The 13691-nt window shown below is 36.2% G+C and overlaps 1 long non-coding RNA gene across 2 annotated transcripts; it reads right to left on the minus strand.

Annotated features, from left to right (window-relative positions):
• Positions 1-10639: 10639 nt before the first annotated feature.
• LOC127128779 (uncharacterized) lies at positions 10640-13447 on the minus strand. Of its 2 annotated transcripts, XR_007806035.1 has the most exons (3): positions 12836-13249; positions 11190-12103; positions 10640-11114 (listed from the first exon to the last, which is right to left on the minus strand). It is a non-coding gene; the product is annotated as an uncharacterized LOC127128779 (long non-coding RNA). The 2 variants fall into 2 exon arrangements; XR_007806031.1 differs by having other exon boundaries at positions 10640-12103; positions 12836-13447.
• Positions 13448-13691: the final 244 nt, after the last annotated feature.

Below are 13691 nucleotides of genomic sequence, written 5' to 3' on the forward strand. Positions count from 1 at the left end.
GCATTCAAAACCTCACATAATCCCCTCTTCTAGATTACCACAACAACTTAAGACGATACTCAGCATAGCAATAAACTCGAGCACATATAATAATTCAACTCAATAAAATTATTAACTCACATATATGCAACTCACTTTTAAATCAACAATACACATCTCAAGATGTATAACTTTTCAATTCATACTCATAATGCATTATCAAATTCATCATAGCATTCACTCATGTTACTTCACCAAAACCACAACACATCATCGTATAAAAATAATGATTCGTTAGCCCATCATACAAATAATTATAAACATCCCTGAAGTATGTCAATTACTACAACTAAAACATATCACCAAGTAGTACCATGAGGTAGCTCTGTGTGTTAACTTTCTAAGGCTTCAAACGGCATGTCATTTAGATATACAGATAAAAAGTTACGGCCAAAATTATCGGACAATGCAACAAAACAAAACCAGACTTTTTCACCATTTGGCCTATAACAATTTATTGTCATATGGTGGAATCTAGTTTCATTGAAACATAATTTTCTATTTACTCTACAAAAATCAATTTTCTAAGCATGACAATCGATTTTTAGTTGGTGCAATCGATTGCACTATCTTTTATTTTCAAATTTTCAACTAATGCAACCGATTATCATCTGGTGCAATTGATTACCACTATAGTTTTTTCCAAAATTCTAGTTTTAAATATGTGCATCAGAATCGTTTAATTCCCAACCCTTCCCAAACTCTTGATGTTCTTAGATTTAATTTATTTTTATTTTAAGTAGGAAATTTAATTTTGGTGCTTTTAGGTAAAATAACATGGAGCAAAATATGTGCTCCCTTTTGAAAATTTTACGTGTTTTGTGTTTTGTGTAGGAGATGGTCTAGTGTTGAGTTTTAGCATGTCGGAACTGGTAGTGGTAGGAATGAACATTTCACATCAGGTTATTAATACCATAAGATGTTGGAGCATTCAAATCTTTCAAGAATGGATAATTCCATAAATGATAGTACCTTATCCTTGGCTAGTACGAAAAAGAAAGAAAAATAAGGGAAAGGTGTTGGTTTCATTTGGGCCAAAGCAAAGAATTATCCAAGAAGCCCAAGATCCAAGGCAGCACAAAACCCTAGTTGAACTTAGTATAAAATGGACCCTTAAGGGAACATGAAGAGAGTTCACACATTCAGGGAAAACACACAGAAAAGAGAAAGTGAGAATCAAGAAGAGCAAGTGAAGGTAGAGTTTTGAACATTAGTTTGGGTAGAGCTCTCCACGATCTGGAATGATAGAATTCGACTCTTGCTAATTGAAGATTGCAAGGAGACTACTTTGTTACTTAGGTTTCTAATTTCTTTTATAGTCATTGTATTTTGACATGTTAATCTTAGGAACCAGTATGCTTGTATTAGTTAGACTCGTTATGAGGTAAGACTCTTATTGTTGAGCTATGTGAAGTTTATTAGTAATTAAATCCTTTATGCTTTATGATGTGTGTTAGTGATTGGTTTTATATTTTATTTTCATGCTATACACTTAGTTATTTGAATGAGCGCCTTAGAACTGAGTATCGGCTTAGTAATGTGAGGAATCCATTACCAACTGGATTTAATGATAAATATGGTTGTGCGAGTATGATAGGAGTATTAACTTAATTAGTTTCCTTAGGCATAAGGAACTACAACCGTAGGTGTAATGCAAAATGATTTGACATGCATGTAAGTAAGGTGAGACTTAAGAATTTGTTATTTACTACTCATGCATATGATTAAAATGATGTAGGAATAGACGTTGAGATCACATTTTGTCCTCACCTATCACGACACAACACACCGTATAAGCATATTGGTAAGAAAGTACTAGTAAATGGATCATCGCTCAACATACTTCTTAATATTCATGCCACTCTCTTATCACAGCTAGTGTTTACATTTTGCTAATTGAACCATCACACAATCACTATATTTGTTACCTTTCTCATGCTGTTTACAAGCATAAAATATCGAAAATCAATCTAGGTTAATACTGCTCCATGTGGCTTTGACATCGTTACTAATTTTATCACTTGCTGCAATCAAAAGCATGTATACTTGCATGTGACACCTTTTGACGAGCGAACACTCAGTAACACCCAATTAGCTCATTTCAAGTTTCTAACACAGTAAACCAAGTTGCTACTATAATCTCTTTACATCTTCACCAATTAACATCAAATTAATAGTTTAACAAGCATACTAATGGATTCCTATATTTTCACAACTCTCTAATACCTTCAAACATCATCAATGGTGGAAAAATACATGAACACACCGACACATAATTTCATTCATACATTGACACATGAAATTCAACACTAATATCATCATAAATTCAAATAGGATCGTCAAATTCAGAATTCTCAACAAATCAATTAGTCTTATTATGAAGTTAAGGAGTCCTTTACCCTACCCCTCATGCATAAACCATTTTTATCAAAAGCTATTATCCCCATTACCTTAGACTTTTCCATAAAAGTTCTTCCAAACTCTATCAGTGGATGCTCTCCCTATGCCTTCTCTTGCTCTTTCTCTTGCCCTAGCATCCTTTTCCTCTTTTCTCCAAAATATTCTACATATTGCTCAACTATCTCCTTCTAATTCTCTTTTTACACTAAAAATCTAGTCTCCTCTTTAGACTATTCCTACTTTACCCTTACTATTCTCTCTAATATGCATCTTGCCCTCAATATCTCTACAACCTTTATTTTCTTTTTATTTTACTTAAATAATAAAACCAAAACATTATTTCAATTAATAAAATAATTCTAAGTTATTCCATCTTTCTCTAATTACTCTGCACACCCTACTACAAGGTTACTCAACCTCTCTCTCACCCACATTCATTTATAGACCCACAAAAAATAATCAAATAAATATACAAAAAGTATAATTAAATTAAAATAAAATAATTTACTAAAACTGGGGCCCTACAACCCCCCCCCCCCCCCCCCCACCCCACCCCACCCACTTAAAGAATTTTCGCCTTATAAAATTACCTTAAGTAAACAGATTCGGATACAAATCCTTCATGTGGCTCTCAAGTTACCAATCCACGTTTCCACCAGTTGGTCCTCCCCAAGCTACCTTCACTAATGTAATCTCTTTACCACGAAACTACTTTAATTTCCCGATCCTCTATCTGCATGGGTGATTCTTAAACAGTCAGGTTATCTCTCACTTGTACATCAACCACTTGGATCACATGAGACGGATCTGGAATGTATCTCCTCAACTGAGACACGTAAAACACATCATGAAGATTAGCAAGCGATGGTGGTAAAGAAACTTTTAGTCCACCTCTCCTATCCATTATAAAATATGGTATGGACCAATGAAATGTAGAGTGAGCTTTCGAGACCTCAAAGCTCGACCAATACCATTTATCGGAGTAACTCTAAGAAACACATGATCACCCTCTTTGAACTCAAGTGCTTCCCTCCTCTTGTCATGGTAACTCTTTTGGCGACTCTACGAAGCTCTCATCTTATCTTGATTCATTTTAATCTTCTCTATCGTCTGTTGGATAATCTCAGTGCAAATTACAACACTCTCTCCAAATTCATACCAACACAAACGTGTCCTACACCTTCTACCATAAAATGCCTCAAACGATTACATTCCAATACTCGAATGGAAACTGTTATTGTAGGTAAACTCAATCGTCGGTAAAAATTTATCCCAAGCACCTCCTTGTTCTGGTACACAAGCTCTCAACAAGTCTTCTAAAGATTGGATAGTCATCTTTGTCTAACCATATGCTTATGGAGATAAGCATAACTCAAACGCAACTTTGTACCTAAAGCCTTCTGCAAACTCTCCCTGAATCTCGATGTAAACCTCAAATCAATATCAGATACAATATTGGAGGGAATACCATGAAGATTGACAATCCTCTCAATATACATCTCCGCTAGTTTTTCCAATGGATAATTAAGTCTCATCGGAAGGAAATAAGCCGATTTAGTTAACTTGTCCATAATAACCCACATAGTATCACAATTGTTCATTGTCCTTGACAATCCAGGCACAAAGTCCATCAAAATGTTGTCTCATTTCCACTCATGAATAGACAATGGTTTCATCAAACCCAACGACTTCTGATGCTCCACTTTTGACTTATGACAAGTCAAACATGCATACACGAATTCAACAACCTCCTCCTGCATTCCATGCCACCAAAAGATCTTTCTCAAGTATTTATACATCTTCGCAACACCGGGATGACTACTCAAAATGCTTTGGTGCCCTTCCTCAATAATACTCTTCTTAAGTTTAGGAACCTTTGGAACACAAATCCTATCTATGAATCTGATCACACCATTCTCATCGATTATGAATTCACCACCTTGGTCTTGGATGATTAAAGCTAATCGATCAACCAATCTCAAATCATTCCTCTGACCTTCTTTAATCTCTTCAAGAATACTATTAGTGAGCTCCAACCTACCCAGTTTCATACTATATGACGTGACTTCACAAACCAATGTTGGCATATGCAAAGTTTTACGACTTAATGCATTAGCTACGACATTGGCTTTACCAGGATGGTAATTCAAACCAAAGTCATAATCCTTCATAAACTCCAACCATCTTCTTTATCTCATATTCAACTCTTTTTGGCCGAAAAGATACTTCAGACTCTTATGATCACTGTAGACCTCAAATCTCGGACCAAACAAATAGTGTCTCCAAATCTTTAGCACAAACACAATTGTAGCCAACTCTAATTCATGTTTCAGATAATTCCTCTCATACACTCTGAGTTTCCTAGAAGCATAAGCTACCACTTGACGATTCTGCAATAACACACCTCCAAAACCCATCAAAGAAGCATCCCAATACAAAAAAAAAAGACTCACTTAGACTCAGAAAAATCAGAGCACGAGCTGACATCAACTTCTTCTTGAGCTCTTGAAAACCTTCTTCGCACAATGCATCCTAAACAAAAGCTTGACCTTTCCCCGTTAGCTGAGTTAATGGAAAAGTTAACTTAGAAAAACCTTCAATAAACATGCGATAATTGTGACACCCAAAATTAAATTAATTAATTTAATTTAATTATTTAGAATTTTATTTGATTAATTTGTGTTTTAAATTATTCGTGTATGATTGTGGGGGTACGTATCCTTGAATTATAGGTATAGAGAGAGTGGGAGCTTGACATAAATGTTTAGAATTAATTGGAATTTTAATTAATTATTAGAAAAAAAGGTATTTTATTTGAATTAATTAAATAAATAATAAAATGATAGAATTGTTCCATTTTTGAGATTTGGATGAAATAAGGGGTAAAAATAAAGAAGTCATTATTGAGTTGGCAAAATTTAATAATTAAACAAAGCGGTGAGGGAGTATATATTCTAAAAGTAGGGAAAGAGCTAGGTTTTAGAGAAACATCAGATACATAGAAAAGAGGCAAAGGCTAGGATTTTGAAGAAGGAACCATAAAGATTGCTTGATTCACCATCAATTGTTGGAAATCTAAGGTAAGGGGGGAGAAAGGGCATTAAATTTAGGTGAATTGCATGATGGGGTTGAGATGAGAAGTTGGTAATCTCATTAGGGTTCTAGGTTTTTGTTTGATAATGTGATATATGATGAAATTCTGAAAAATTGTTGGTTGGTTGGTGTTTATATGTGTTGTTATACTTGAATCCATGTTTGAATGATCATGATTATGTATGTATGAAGTTATGGCATTGATGAAGATGTGAAAGCTTGATTTTGTACATGATTGATGATGAATTTGATGTTAAAATTATTGATGAAATTGCTATGAATTATGGTGAAACAAGTGATTTATATGTTAATAATTATGCTAGTATGATTCACAGTTAAAAATCATGTTTGGGTATGTTAAATTTGTGGGAAATAATTTGGAATGATGTATGAGGGTTTTGAGATAAGAGGGATGAAGATCGTAGGAGAGAAACTGGAATTCATGAGAAAAACTGCAGTGTCAATCGATTGCACCAGAATTGAAATCGATTGCATGCCTTAAAAAAATGAAAAATCATGTTATGGAATCGGTTGTATGGGGATTGCAATCAATTGCAATGCATGGAAGTGCAATTTTTTCAAATTCAGTAGTGAAATGTGATTCCCTGCAATCGATTACACTAGGCTAAATAGTGAAAAATCATTATTTATTTTTTGTTCCGTTGTCCGACAATTTTGATCGTATATGTTGATACGTATGTCCATATGACATGTCGTTTGAAGCATTAGAAAGCTAACACGTAGAGCTACCTCATGGTAGTGTTTGTGAAATGTTTGAGTTGTAGCCAATTATCTACTGTATAGATGTTTGTGATGACTTGTATGATTGGTTTGCGTATCATTATGTTTATACGATGATGTGTTGGTGTTTTGATGAAGTAATATGAATTAATGCCTATGAAGTCATGTTGATGAATTGTTGTTGTTTGTTATGGGTTATTAATGTTGTAACATGAATTGGTTATTGCGTATGAGGAATGATGTGATGGTTAAGTGGTGAGATGTTTATGGGGATCCTTTTGGTGAACCCTTATTGATAATGCATGTTGTTAAGAGTCATGCATCATGGTGTACGGGTTTCGGTTCAGTTTTGGTGTGCTCTGGTCTGGTGGTATGGATCAAGAGTGAGTAGTCGGTTCTATATGGGGATCGGTAAAGCGTTACCTGTAACAATCCAATTTTAGTAATTATTTCTTATATTATTATTAGTATATTTTATTTTACTTAATTGGAGTGTTAATTAATTAATTGGTTGTTAGGTAGTATAATAATCGATTATATTAATTAATATGGAGTGTTAATTAATTATTTAGTTGATAGGAGATATCATGAATAATTGAATTAATTAACTTGGTGGATATATGGTGTTAGCTTAATTTATTTGAATTAAATAGAGATATTTAAATATTAGGTTTTATTGGGCCTATTAATTAAGTTAGAGATATATCATGATTTAAGCTCAAATAAAATACTAATATAAATAGTAAGAGGAGAGGGAGAATAGAATTAATTTGATCATTAGACAACAATAGAGAAAGAGAATAGAGAAAGAGAAGGAGAAGAGAGGAAGAACAAGAAAGGAGCTAGGGTTTCCATCAAATTGAAGAGGTAAGGGGGGAATCCTTATTATTATGGGTTAGTATGATCGGATCAATGGGTAGATGTATGTTTAGGTTAAAATCCCTAATTTGCATGATTTTAGGATTGTTAGGTTTTGATGATTATGCTTGATTGTGGTGATTGATTGTGTTAAAACTGCAAATTAACGTTATATATTTGGAGTATTGTGTGAGTTATAATTTTCTGAACGTTTGGCTTTTTATGGAATTGAAATCGGAGGTCCGGAAGTCCTCCCACGATGAAAACCGCGGAAAATTCTACATGTTGTCCGTCACACTCGCGACCTGTTTTTATGTTTTATTGTCGAAATCGTTTTTGTCATAACTTTTGATCCGTAAGTCCAAATTAAGTGTCGTTCGAAGCGTTGGATAGCTGAAACAGAGGGCTATAACTTTGTTTCAGGAATAAAATAATTTTGGAGATTATTTCATGGACGTTCTGGGGGTTGAAGAAGATGAAAATTATGTTGGAAAATTTAATAAACAACAACTTTTAGTAATGCCTTCGTGCACGGTTTTGATCATAACTTTTAACTCGTAAGTCCGATTTTGGTGGCGTTTGAAGCGTTAGAAAGTTAATGCTCATACCTAAAACATGGTATTGATTGTTAATATGTTTTAATAATATTCACATGCCTACTGTATTGATAAATATATTAGTTTATACGTTTGGTTGATGAACCGTTGCATTGTTGTAATATGATTGTGTGATAATTATGTTGTTATGTCGATGATGTTAAGATGTTGATGAGTTGTTGTTATTTGTTGATATTATTCATGTGGTAACATGAATTGGTTAATTGCATATTATGTGAATGGTGTATTTGTTATGAATATGTATATGTGCCATTGGTGGATTTGTGAATGATATATTGTTATGAATGTGTATATCTACCATTGGTGGATTTGTGAATGGTGTATTTGTTATGAATGTGTATATGTACCATTGGTGGATAATTCATAGAGTTGAATTATAGTGATATGTGGAATGTTAAGATGGTAGAGATGATCTTAATTGCATATGTGTTGGTATTTGTACATTCATTCATAGCATGGTCGACCTCATAGTGGAAGTGGTGAAACTGTGGGTTCACATGTAGCACTCGTTGATCCTTAATTGGAAATAGGCGAGGTAGATGAGCACTCGTTGATCCTTAATTGGAAATAGGCGAGGTAGATGAGCACTCGTTGATCCTTAATTGGAAATAGGCGAGGTAGATGAGCACTCGTTGATCCTTAATTGGAAATAGGCGAGGTAGATGTAGCACTCGTTGATCCTTAATTGGAAATAGGCGAGATAGATGAGCACTCGTTGATCCTTAATTGGTAATAGGTGAGGTAGATGTAGCACTCGTTGATTCTTAATTGGAAATATGTGAGGTAGATGTAGCACTCGTTGATCCTTAATTGGAAATAGGCGAGGTAGTAAACGGTGATCCTTCATTGGAAATAGACGTAGCACACGTTGATCCTTAATTGGAAACAGGCGTGGTAGTGGCTTTGATCTTGTCCGAATCGGAAGCGTGGCTTGGATTCTAGATATTGAATCGGAAAGCGGTGAAACATTGGGTTCACATTGAGGTACCACATGCATAGAGTCACATGTCTTGCATTGAGTCACATTAGAGTCATGTGATAGTTGAATGTTTGCATTGTTGTGATTGTGATGTGTGTATGAAATATGGTAATTGAATTTGGTGATGTTTGGATACATAACTTGGCAAATTATGTGATAATTGTCATTATGTGTATTTTTGGGAATATACTATTGGATTTGAATATTATACTCCTTGAGTTTTTATGTGTGCTTGAAACATGTGAAATAAATGTTGTTTAATATTACTTACATGGTTATATGAAGTGTGACGAATTCCTTTAATTGTTGATTTAATCATTGTGCTTGATTAATACTTCTTCATAATGATTTGAATTCTCATCCTTTCTGTTTGAATGTTACCTTTACATGGGTATCGCGCAGATACTCAGGAGTAGTATCGCTGAAGTAAGTGGACGGTAGCTCACTCGAGATTAGCTGGAGAGCTGCGGTACTTCGTTTAGAGACTAAGTAGTGAGTCAATACTCTGGTCATGTAACACTGGGTAGATTGGTAGTATGGAACTCATATCTGATTTGGATACGTTTTATGTTATTAATTGTGAACATGTTTAATTGAAGAGATTATTGAGAGATGATCATGGTATGGGACATGGATCATTTGATGAAATGCATGGATATTCGTTATTTTCCGCTGCGAACGCATATGCTTGAATATTCATGATAATTGAAATGTGTTATTTTAAATGACCAGGTGTATTGTATATTGATGATGAATGATGTTGGTTTTTGAAACCTCTTAGTTTTTGAAAGCGTCGATGTGACGCCCTTTTGTTTATATGCGTGCTTATTTACTCTGATTATATGTTAAGTATTTTGGGGTAGAAAAAGGGGTGTTACATTACCTATGGTGATGGTAATGAACTTTAGTGTGCTCTGGTCTTGTGGTGGGGATCGAGAGCGAGTCGCCGATTTCAGGTGGGAATCGATGAAATGTTACTTGTGGTGATGGTAAGTGTAGTACCCCAAAATTTGCCCCCATTTTGCTTTTTTATCTAACCCATAACATGAGACCCATCTAACATCATTCATGTCTCATTCATATTCATCATTCATTCATGATTAACATTTACTAACAAGCATCATAGATTTGAGGCTTGCGGCGGATAAAATCAGGTTTCTTGGCCTGAAGATTTTGGTGTTGCTCATCACGTGGGTTGTAACCCTAATTCTTGGTCTCGAGGGATCTCGTAGCTTAGCCTTCTGTGCATCTGACTTAGCTTCTAAACCCTAATAGTGGGCCCATGGTCTAAGAGTCTGCTTGCAGAGCTTTACGCTTCGGTTGAAACCCTAATCATCGACTGGGAGGTTGGTGAATAATACGACTTGTTTTGAGGAGGGTTGGAAACCCTAGTTTTGGTTCTCGACAATGGCGCATTACTTCTGTCGATTGCTTTTTGATTGGAGGCCTTTGATTGCTTACTTGGATTTGAATTTTGGCTATTAAACCCTAGCACCATGGCTTAGTTTGATTGGTTCCGAATAGGCATGCATCCACACTTCATTGCACATTGTCATTAATCCCATTGTCCCTTGGTTTCCACCTTATCCATCTCGTTCAAATGGGTCTTAAAGATGCATCTAAACCATTAGTTTCATGGTAGAAAAAATGACCGTTTGATTCCATTCTGTCCCGCGTGTGTCATTAAGACGTTTGACCGAAAATGCATTACATTGTTGATATACGCTCATTGAAATTTACAAAGGGAATTACATTTTTCCATAAGTTGACATTCTGATCAACCGATTGAACAGAGTTAATAATTAAGATGTGGAAGCCCTAAGCCTAGAGTCTGACATGCTAACTCCCATTTTAATTTAGCATGAAATTGTTTTAAACCGTGATGGATCTTGGTGCATTTGACTAAGTCTAGTGAGGTAAAGGCATTAACATATAAGCCATGTCATCTCATTACATAGAGAATTGCATCGGTTTACATTTTACATTTGCATAAGATCACAATACTTGTTGAATCAAAATAGAATGAAAAAAACACTCAATGCATGCGGGTCTTCACTGTCCATTGCTCGGTATCATGAAAGCACAGGTAAAGTGCATGATCTTCAGAAGCTTGATGTGAAGCCTATAGTGGATAACAGCGCTGCACCCTAACGAGGAAAATTCCCTGAACAAAGGTAATGCTACTGTATGTAAAATAGGTAATCTTGTAGAAGATGTTGAAAATACATTGTCTCAAGGAAATCAGCTGGAACCCACTTTGGTTCTTGACTTGCAATAGCAATAAAACACATCAGTTACAAACGGCAACGCCGGCACCAAACACAAGCCAGCCAAACGACTGAAACCGCAATCAAAATGTAACCGCAAAGTGACATACAAATGTAGACCTGCTGCAAAGTGAAACACATAAATGGCAGTGCAACAACTTGAAGGAAAAAGGGAATACTCCAAAAGATGCATACCGCCGGTGACGACAAACAGATACCAAAACCTGCAACACGCTGTGACTTTGTTGCAGCAGACCGCGATAACATCTCAACAGCAGCGTCCCTGTAAGCGAGATTTTCTGGACTCCCGTTGACAAAGCCGACAATAAAGTTTCTCCAAAATCAGAGATTTACCTTAATGCCAATGCCGCAGGCCTGATACATATATCTCTAAGGTTTTCAAAAGTATACACATAAGAGAATCGTCAGAAGCCAATTGAAGCTGGGTTAAAGTAAGGGGAAATCAGAGAAATCGTGTCATGAATAAACAATTGAGATTCTTAGTTAGGTTTTTGACTGTCTTTCTACTTTTGAACCAGAGGGAAATGCTGCAGCAGTTGGTTAATTAGCTTAAAGTATTGGTTGATGAGTGTAAGAGAGTGTTTCAGGACGGTGATTTTAAGGAAGGCAAGGTTGTTGTTCTAGAAATTGGGAGGTTTTTGAAAGAGGATATTGTTTTCATAACTATCAGACCATTGAGATATAGTTTGGTTTTGGATTCTCATCCTGATAATTTGCATACACGAACCATGGCTTCAGAATTTTCCTTGCTCTGATTGCATCAAGCCATGAAATCCTGCTGCAGCCCAGCAATGCCCCGAATTTGCGGACTTAATTCACAACACTGATGCCTGCAATCATCACGAGCACTAAACGAAACCTCACAAGGAATGGCTTTGCATCACCTGCCACAATCCTTTGATACCGAGATAACAACAATGGACTTCACTGTGACGCAACTGCTCTCTTACAGATTTAGTCTGGTAGTAAACAGAGTGAAGTTATGAATGCAGTGGAGAGGACGCGTATGTCGGTTAATTCTGTCCCTTCTAAAAAACCAACTGGCAGAGCGGAAGCTGCAAACATCAGGGACGGAAGCTAAACCAAACCTGCAGGACCAAAATTCCATCAATTAACTTCATTTACATACCGCATTAACCATAAACGGCATTTAACACCAAATTTAACTAATGCGATAAACCAAAACTAACCATAATAGACTTTGAACCTAACAAATTCCTCACAACCATTTCCCAACTGTGACAACAAAAACCATCCAGCTTACATTCATTTTCACCAACCATTAGCTTCACTCTCCAACTAACAGGAATTTGTTTTCCAATGATGGCAGAATTTTGACCACCTAATTGAGTTAGAGATTCAACTCAGTGAGTTACCAACAGCTAACTGAGTTAGTTATCACTAACCGACTCTAATCCTAGTCATCCCACCCTATCCTAATTCTTAACCAAAATAACTAACTCCGAAGTTAATCTCCAAGCTCCCTCAATCCGAACCTGCACTCTATAAATTCATAGCACCACAGTTCATTTTGGGTCCCTACTCTTTTTCTTCTGAAATTGCTCACACTCTCCACCCTCTCAAACCTCAGCACACGCTCATCACCATAACTGTTAGAGCTTCAACATCCGAAGCTCTAACCAGTTGAGCTTCAATCCTCGCGACTCATCTCCACTCATCATCCATCCACACACAAACTGCACCAAATCACAAGATCCTCTCTCACACGAAGAAATCAAGAAGCAAGAAGGAAGAAGAAGGGAGAGCACGAAGCGAATACACACACCAAGTACGTAAACGGAAAGAAGCGCAATTGATACCTGTTGTTAACACCGCGGTGAAACCGATAAGTCTTCATTTTTCCTATTTCATTATGCAAATAGTTTCGAATCTGCATCGACGCCATTACGTTAGCAGTAGAAGTTGTTGAGAGGAGAAAGAACCAAATCGAGATGCGCATCGGCGAGCACTGACTGAGTGAAGAACGACGTGAATCCACGAATAGTGGCCGCAGAGTGACGAAATGAAATTGATGAATGCGAAGCTAAAAGATGAGGGATACACCGCCGTGCCGGATTCCCTCAAAGAAGACATTCCGGTGATTCATCCACGACTGAACAAGGTGTGATTAGACGCGGTTGATGATGGAAGAGAAGCTCGAGGAGTGTACCACCGCAGTGTAGAATCTCACGTGACCGTTGCTGTAGAGATTGACATCTGTCGCTTCGAGTCCTAACGGTTTGGGCCTAAGACCTGAACCAATTCCTTTCTGCACCTCTCTCGGGAAGACACCCCTTGAAGCCAATTTGGGCCTCGTTTGGCCCTTAATGCTTCCTATTCGCACCTTGGTTCCGTTTCCTACACCCCTTATCCACTCCAAGGCCCATTTTTAGTCTTTCATGGTGTCTGCAAATTAGAAACTATCAGGATTTAATTAGGAGTTATTTTTAGAAATGTAATTAGTTTAGGGTGGTTAGGAATCTAGGTTTATTGAAATTTTTAGGATTAGGATCAAGTAGAATTTTAGAAATTTAGAATTTTAGAATAAAGTCTTAATTAGAATTTAATAGAATTTTTAGGAATATTAATTTTGGTTAGAAATTGGATTAGTTTTAGAATTTCGAGTTAATTGAATTTTAGGTTAATTAGATTAATCTTTTTAACATGTTAGGATAT

The sequence above is a fragment of the Lathyrus oleraceus genome, chromosome 1 (genome assembly GCF_024323335.1).
Source record: "Lathyrus oleraceus cultivar Zhongwan6 chromosome 1, CAAS_Psat_ZW6_1.0, whole genome shotgun sequence".
NCBI lineage: Eukaryota > Viridiplantae > Streptophyta > Magnoliopsida > Fabales > Fabaceae > Lathyrus > Lathyrus oleraceus.